The following is an 8,726-nucleotide window of genomic DNA, read 5'->3' as shown; positions in this document are numbered from 1 at the left end:
AGTGAAAAAATAATTTTTAATTACATACACAGCTGAGCACACTTCTCTGAGTGCAGACTAAGAAAAAGCAGTCAAACATATACGGCGTATACATATAGCAGGTCAAACAGAATAGCAATAATCACCATCAAATCAGGCTTTTTTGTCATTAAAAAGACCAGTGGCCCAAATGACAAAACATGCCTGTATTGGTTAGTAGACCATTGGGAGGGGGGAAATCTATCTGCTGGCTTGTTGAGAGCACAATTCCCTGAAGATTTTCTGGCTTTGTGAAAAGCAGCTGTGTTTTCCGGCTGAGGGGTTTTCAAAGCCTTTTACCGCTGAAGTCCTGTCCCTTCATCAAAGCCACCTGTCTGGCTCAACCGAGTCGCTCAACCTGAAAGTTGCCACGGGGTTCCACTCTTAATCGGATTCCTTTGCACTCACAGAGATGCCGTGATGACAGACTTGTTAAATAAATTGCGGTCATTATGGCTGCATTGCAGCTTTATGAACGGCTTCTAATAGGGATTATATTGGAAAATTCCAATGGCTTCTTTCTATGGGGAGGGTGAAGGAGCATCTCAGGGTATCTGGGCTTCGTGACCTTCAATATAACTTTGATAAATCAAGCAGGAAACTGAACCAAGGAGTTGTGAGGTCAAGTCCTGAATGAGATTCTGCAGTTTTACCATTTAGCACTGTGTAATGTGTGATGGCTGTAGTTTCTAGGCCATCTTTGGACAAAAAGGGCAGGTGCCGGTGTCATTGGAAAAATCTGTATTGCTTTGTCTAATTACTTCCTTGGGTTGATTACCCTGACCAAAATTTGTAGAAGAGAAAGCAACCGATTGGATTTGACTGCATTATGGGAAAAGAAAAAAAAACGATTTGGTGTTATTATGCCATCACAGCTTATTTTTTAACAAAAATGAAGACACAGCCACATTTGTTAGTTTTGTTAATCATTTCTGGTTTGTGCTTTTACTAGTAGGGCTGCCATATGTCTGGTTTTCATCAGAAATGTCCAAAATATTTTTTTGTGGACCCAACCAGACAATATAATTGCCAGTGAAGAATAATTGTCATAAAAATAATGAAAATTCAAAAATATAAAAGTACCGTTATCAGATAATGTTATCATTATCTCCCACTTTTCCTTTTCCATGAATATTCCATTTCCGATTAGAAACTTTCATAAATTTGAATGCAATTAGTTTGCCTACTTTTCCTTCAGATGCATTAGCATTTACTGAAATCCACATATTTACGAATACATTGATGAGTGGGTAGCTAGATGGATAGATTGCCAAAGGGATTAAAGGGAAATTTCCTTGAAGACAAGGGTTGCATTTGTAATTAGTCTCTCCAAACAGCAAAATAACTTTTTTTTCATAACCCTGGTTCTAGACATTTTTAGCAAAACTATCACATGTATGGATGTGAGACCAGATCATTTTCTGCTACTGCAACGCTAGACCTCTGATCACTCCATTCACCTGATTCACCATGGATACACTGCTTCAGATTTCACCAGCTCTGAGACACTTGTCAGGGATGTGACCTCACCATTGATGAAAAGAGGAGCTTCTGTGGGAGGACCAGTTGCACACACCAAGCAGACAACATCAAAATCATCAGTGTAGCCTGTGACCTGTGTAAACAGCGTAGACTCCATCAGTGACAAAGTAGTGCCTCCCACAGGAATTAAAGGGTTGGAGGACAGTAAAAAAGGAAACTAGGGCAGAATAAAAAAATATTCTAAAAGTATACTTTAGGAAGTACTTAAGCTGTAAAAAATAATTATTTGATCACAAGTTGAAGAGCTTTGAACTAAGTTTGGAAGAGCAATGCCATGCAGGCTTCGCCTAATCCCATTAACTTGTTAATAGACTGTGCCCTTCCAATCTGTTAAAAGCTGTCATAAAACTAATGAAGGGAGCAACGTTTACGTTGGCGTGCCCCTCTGAGTCAAGTCTCGGAGCACAATGCCCATTTGCAACCCGCATTCTCTCCACTCCTCTCCTACCCAACCACATGCTCATGCAGTGTTGATTTTATTATTACATTTGAGCATTTAATTAAAGTGTGCAAGCATAGTGTAATTGAATTGCAGTGAGATTGACAGTTGTCTTAATTGCTTTAATCCATCTATTCCGGAAACAGAACTCTCAGAGCAGCTCGAGGTCTCCACATGACACAGCTGTTGACGTGGTGCTCCCAGCACTCCGATTCTCAGCTCAGTGTGGGTGATTCCACACTGAGGTGATTTAAAAGTCATAGCCATACTTGATGTCTGCTTGCATATTTTAATGAGCCATGTGAATGAGATACTATGACTTGTGTTATTTAAAAATTAAAAGTTTGCTGAGATTCAAACAAACAAATGAGTCAAACAAACCAATAACACTTCCTTTTATAGTCCACTAAGTACTAGGTATTTACCAGGTAAATATGGTGTAAGAATAACACATAATTGGGCAATAACCACAAGTAAAAAATGGTAATACCCCCTCTATTACCTATGAATTCAAGTGGTCTTCTTGTAGGTATCAAATGTTTAGCTTGAGTACAGCCTTAGAGTAGTTGTGTACTAGACTCTAAAACCGTTTCCAAGAAAGTAAATCTAAATTCATGAGAAGTAAACAAGTAAACTCAGGCTGTAACCAACCTAAACCTTTGATAACTACAAGGTAGAATTGATAGGTGTGGCAAGTGAGTGCCACCCCTCGTGCCTTCCAACAGACTCACGTGAGACAACTTTTGGTTTTTTAGCACTTTCGTGCTCTTTTATTAAGCCCACGGCTTTCGCTTGGCCACAACGTAACACAGATCTTTCGTTTTAGTTTGGTAATTCTGTGCAGTTCCGTCGTCTCTCCGGCGTTCGCTCCCGAAGACTCCCGGTCTCCGCTTTTAAAAACCCCAGGCTCACTGTTGAAAAAAATCTGAGGCAATCAGCGCAATTAAACAATTGATAATTATCGGCGATGATTACCTCCACCTGACAGTTGTGACGAAGGATCTGAGAGCCGCTCCTCTCACTCTCTCTCTCTGCAGCCGACGCCCAAACCACGCCCACCCCACCACAATAGGTAATAGAGGGGGTGTGTCTAAGTACTTCAGTTTTAGTTTGTTAGTATTTACCTATTTTTTAACCAGCGGATATCGAGTATTTAGGGGACTGTAAAAGGAAGTGTTGACAACAAATCCTATGCGCACACGAATGCACCCTAATGCTTCTGAATCCAAAAAACAAGAAAAGGTATAGCCTGAAAATGCAGTGCCCAGGATTGGAGGCAAGGGCTTTTTAAGTGGGCGACTCAGTTTGGCCAATGCAAAGAATCTATTTGTCTATGTCCAAATTTACTCACTCACTGGTTTATCCATCCATCCATCCATTATCTACACCCGCTTATTCCTGGTCAGGGTCACGAGAGGTGCCGGAGCCCATTAATTGGAAATACACCCTGGACAGTTCACTAAGCCATCGCAGGGCACACACACCATTCATTCACACACTCATACCTCGGGCCAACTTAGAGCCTGCAAGAGCCTATCCCAGCGTGCGTTGAGCAAGGGGCATGCCTGCACCCTGGACAGGTCGCCAGTCTATTGAAGGGCACACACACCATTCACTCACACACTCATACCTGTGGGCAATTTAGGGTCTCCAATCGGCCTACCTGCATGTCTTGTGGGAGGAGACTCAGCACCTAGAGGAAACCCACACAGACAGGGGGAGAACATATTAACTCCACACAGAACTGTGAGGCGCAGGGCTACCCTGCGCTAATTATTTATTTGTAGTAGTGCAACATCTTGAATTATGTGTTGTATAAAACAACATTGCAAAAGTGGCGTAACTTTCGAATGGTGACTGCCAGTCAAAGGAAGACAGAAGTTAAACCCCTTGCTTTAAGAAAGGGCTGTGCAGAGACATTTTTGAGGGGCAGGTGCTCACAGTCAGTACGTTTACATGCACAGTTGAAATCGAGCTATATTAATAGCTCGATTTGGCCAAAGATTCAATTGGATTATTGTCGTTGTACCAATATACATGACTCGGAAAGAATAGAATTATTGACCGAGGTGTGTCTGACTAAGGCTGCTTCCTCCAATTTTATCGCAACTTTTTTGAATAGTTCGTCATTCCGCGTTTTTCTTCCATCCATGTATTTTAGGATATTTAACTCCTTTAGTTGCGATATCATGAAGTTGGTCTCCTTGTCTGTCCAGAAATGTGTTTTTTTCGCCATGATACTAGGGAGGGCAAAACAGAGCTTTAGAATGTCACCAGCAGTGTATGCGCGTGAGCTCGACAATGCATTTCTCACAGAAATGGACGTTTGTCGCCTTTTTTTAGTTCATTACAGCGGTGATAGAAGTGACAATAATTAAGTGGTACTGTGCTGTTAGCCTTTATTTATCGCCGTACAAGGTTAATGTGAAGTACAATAGGACAGCATTTACCCATAAAAATGTACTTTGAATGGCAGGCTACTTGCTCAATCGAATGGTAAATGTGAAAAACATTTGGTTATAGTCAGTGGCACCAAAATTTTCAGTCACACCCTCAATAAACGGCAAAAGTCCCAGTAGAAGATTGAATTAAATCTTTTAAAGTTATATATTTTCTGAAACATTATCGATTCCGCTTGGCCACCATGAGCGTAAAGTTGCTATGTAAATTACGGAACATGCGCAGGCCAATTGTAGTCCAATTGAAGCGTGTACATGCCGTAGTAAATTGACCCCAAACCGCATTATCTAGGTATATTAGTCCGACTTTGAAAAATTCGACTTTGTACGATTTCAATTGGACTACGATGTTTACATGATTTTTAAAAGTCCAGTTTTAGCCGGACTAATACAATAAATCGACTTTTTCAGACATCATGTAAACCCACTGAGTGAGAAAAAAACACAATGACCTAGTTTTTTGACATCCAGTTATTGTACATAACATATACTGTATATGTTACCAAAATGAATGAATGAAAATGAATGACAACAACAATAACAATACAATCATAAACCCCATGCAGGTGCATCAGCTTGTGAGGCATTTGAGCACACACTTGAACAATCAAATAAATTAAGTAAAAGCGGTCACGTGTATTGGTTTATTTAAGGTGCTTGGAATCACACTCCAATCTTTCTGTAAAAATATGGCACCACATGCTATGTCAGATTTAGAGATCACATTCAACTAAAATCTTGATGGTGAATATAGTTAACAAGTCTAGGAAAACATTTCTTAAACAATCAACAACAAAAAACTTCATTTGTTCAATGTCAAAAAGCTAGAATGTTTAATCAACAAGCAAGCAGATATTCTCTAGACGGGAGATATTACAGGTACATGAATACCTGGTGTCAACATTCAGCTACCTTGTACTTGAACTTGATTAACACTCAATAGCTTTGAATACATGTAATTGGCATAACATTACGTACCTCAGTCGAAATATACTGTAGATTTGCCAACTTGGTGCTGGAAATAATGTAGCCTACGAGTATGGTACAAGTGTAGTTAACATTAGTTGTTTTAACTTGACAGACCTTTGTAACCACTTCATATTAATGTAAAGGTAAATGTACCTCAGGGAATAGGTTACAGTATCAAACTTGGCCAGCTGCTAGTAATTCATATCGCAGTGGCAATATCCACAGCATCACTCTCTCAAGTAATCAACATAACTTTAGGCTTCACAGACAGGGTACAGATAGATTTGATAACTTAATGCTAGAAATAATGTTTCAAACCATTGTAATCACATTCATCTCGATGTAGCTAGTGAATAGATAATTAACTCAAACAATGCTGTCTCCTCAAAATGCGTTCTGTACCAATGGCTTGCTGAAGTTGAGATGCAAGCTACAGTCAGCGCTGTAGGCCTGCTCTCATATCGTGCACATGTATAGCAAGAGGAGGGAAGGAGGGATCTGACTGATCATGAGTGTGAGGAGCTTTGCTAAGCGATGGTGCAAAGTACAGTGAAGTGCAAAACCAAAAAGAAAAATGCAAAAACAAATACTTACATCTCTGAAGTGAAAATCACTGAAAAAACAAGCGACTTTGGAGTGCATGATACATTCCAAAATGAGTGCCTCTGGAGTGCAAATGCAGCATACAAACACAAAAATGTGGCTTAATTACAGAAGTGCATCATCAACAGTAAGATTTGTTGAATTCTATTTATTGAATGGGTGTTGAGTGGATCTTTCACCATGCCTGGGCATTTGTCTCCTGTCTGTCATAATTTTGCAGTTAGTTGTTGAGTTCAGCATCAATAACATATTGCTTTGTGAGACCAGCAGTTGTGACAGAGTGAAGTTTCTTAAAAATGCTGCCCAGTGTCTTCTGCTTTTTGGCCAATGCAGCTGCTGCCATTATCATTCCCTGTTGTAGTTGATCTCACAGGGCTATCATCTTGTCTTGTGTTCTGCCCTTCATGCAACATCTCAGTCATGGCTCTGGCTTTTATGGCATCAACCTTGTCATCTTTTATGTAACAGGTTATGAACCGCGGACTGACCAAGGATGTCCAGGAGGTCATCAGTGGCAGCCTCATCATATTTCTCACTCAAGTAGCCAATGATCATAGTCTTTGCGAGCTCTGGGTCCCCAGCTTCTGGTTTCAGGACCTATTCACCGAGGAGCCAAGTTTATCATCACTATCGAAAAAATCTTTTGAGATCATTGAGATCGTTTTCTCAGCCGGCTCTACTGTGTATTCCACTTCAGGTCACATATAATGTTCTGTTGATGATAATGACATAACTCTATCATTTGTGACTGAGCTTCTGCTGTATGTATGAGCCCTGGGTTTTGTTTTTAACTTTCACTTCATTTGAATGTACTACTTACAGTATATGGATGCCATATTGCATGAAATACCCTGAGCATTTTTTCCAACAGCACTGCCAGTTACAGATGTGAAGAGTCACAGAGCGTGCAGGAGAGGAGGGACTGTGGAGCATTGATGAAATGCAGCTGAACTGAATTCAAAAATTCATGTAGTTAATGAGTTTCAGAAATGCAAATTAAAAAGAAAGAAAATGGTCAAAATAGAAAAGCAGTAATTTAGGCCTACTGTACAGTATATACAGCTTTGATGATACTCAAAAAAACTTCAGTGATGAGTTCTTCCTGTTCTTCCTCTGGTTAACAGGCTCTCTTTACATTATGTACCTTAAGGGGTTTGTCTGATATGTGCTACCCTGCACCTCCCTGATAAGTTTATCAGGCATGCTTTTTTGCTATGACATTAATTTCACATTCAGCCTACGCACTTGATCCTTGGTTATGCCCAACGTGAAAAGCATTCACTACAAATGTGAAAGCATAAAGTCAAACGTGGTCCAAATCCAGAAAAAAAGCTAGTTTAAAAAAACACGTCACAAGAAACACTCTGCAAAATGCCAACGCAAATGTAAAATGAAATGTCCTACAAGTTCAGAAATGAACAGACAAACATGAAAAACGAACAAATTCAAGAGTGGAGAATGGATAGTGGGCTCACACGATCACCAAACACAGAGCCGAAGCCATATGCACTGTGCCACCCTTAGAAAGTTGCCACCATAGGAAATTGCCTACACTGTATAGCATATGCTGAGGCCCGCTACTGCACATGCACCACCATCTCTGTTCAGGAGGTTGTTCACACTGTATTTCGCCACCATACCAAATTAGACCTGCCAGTTACAATTGTAAGTGCATTAAATTGAAATGTCGGTTGCCATCTCTAAATCTCTGCTATTCTTGAAAAAATATATCAGCACTCCAGTTGATTTTGTGGCATCTCGCAGCAATAGTGTTGATGTCTATTGCATCTACAGATAGGGTGCAACTGATGAATCTACTGATTACTTCAGATTTGTCATCCTAGTGCTAACAGTGCTTTGAAAAACATTGTTTTCTGGAAAAACTGCCTCTCATTATCAGATCCAGGCAAGTTACATAAGGGAATGGAGAGAAGCGCTTTATTATAAGTGTCTAGCCTGACCCTTTTCAGATTCAATTGTCTTAAGCCTGGGGGGAAGGCGTCATACCACACTATTGCATAACTCCAATAAAATGTACTGCATGCGCTTTATAGTGGCATATCTGACCACACATATCCAGAGATATCCAGAGGCAAAACTGGAACAATAGCAGCACAGTTTTGGCCGTTATCGCCTGGCTCTTGTTTACTTGGAATTTGCTGTTTGCTGTTCCCTAACATCTCTGGGATTACCTTTTTGCTTGTGTGATTGAAGAGGAGGCAGGAATAAGCCCTGTGTGACACTTGAGGCAAGACGTTCCTTATGTCAGATGGATTTTTTCGTTTAGCAGCAGATTTAGCTACACTTAAAATGTTCTGTTTGGTTCCAAAACAAATATAACAAATTTCTGTTCATGATTTCTCTATTGATGAATTACTTTATAAATAAATAGTGGATTATTGTGGACCTATACATGTTCTCCTAAAATCCCTTTAACAAGCTCCACAGAACTCACAGATGCCCAGAGTATATAATTAATAATGCAATATTTAAATCCAGGCTGTACACAGATACACTCACTTTATTAGGCACACCTTGCTAGTACCGGGTTGGCTTCTGTTGCTGTAGCCCATCTGCTTCAAGGTTTGACGTGGTGTGCGTTCAGAGATGCTCTTCTGTATACCTCGGTTGTAACGAGTGGTTATTTGAGTTACTGTTGCCTTTCTATCAGCTTGACCAGCCTGGCCATTCGCCTC

This window comes from Anguilla anguilla, chromosome 7 (assembly GCF_013347855.1).
Source record: "Anguilla anguilla isolate fAngAng1 chromosome 7, fAngAng1.pri, whole genome shotgun sequence".
Lineage (NCBI taxonomy): Eukaryota > Metazoa > Chordata > Actinopteri > Anguilliformes > Anguillidae > Anguilla > Anguilla anguilla.
Note: the sequence above shows the minus strand (reverse complement) of the source record.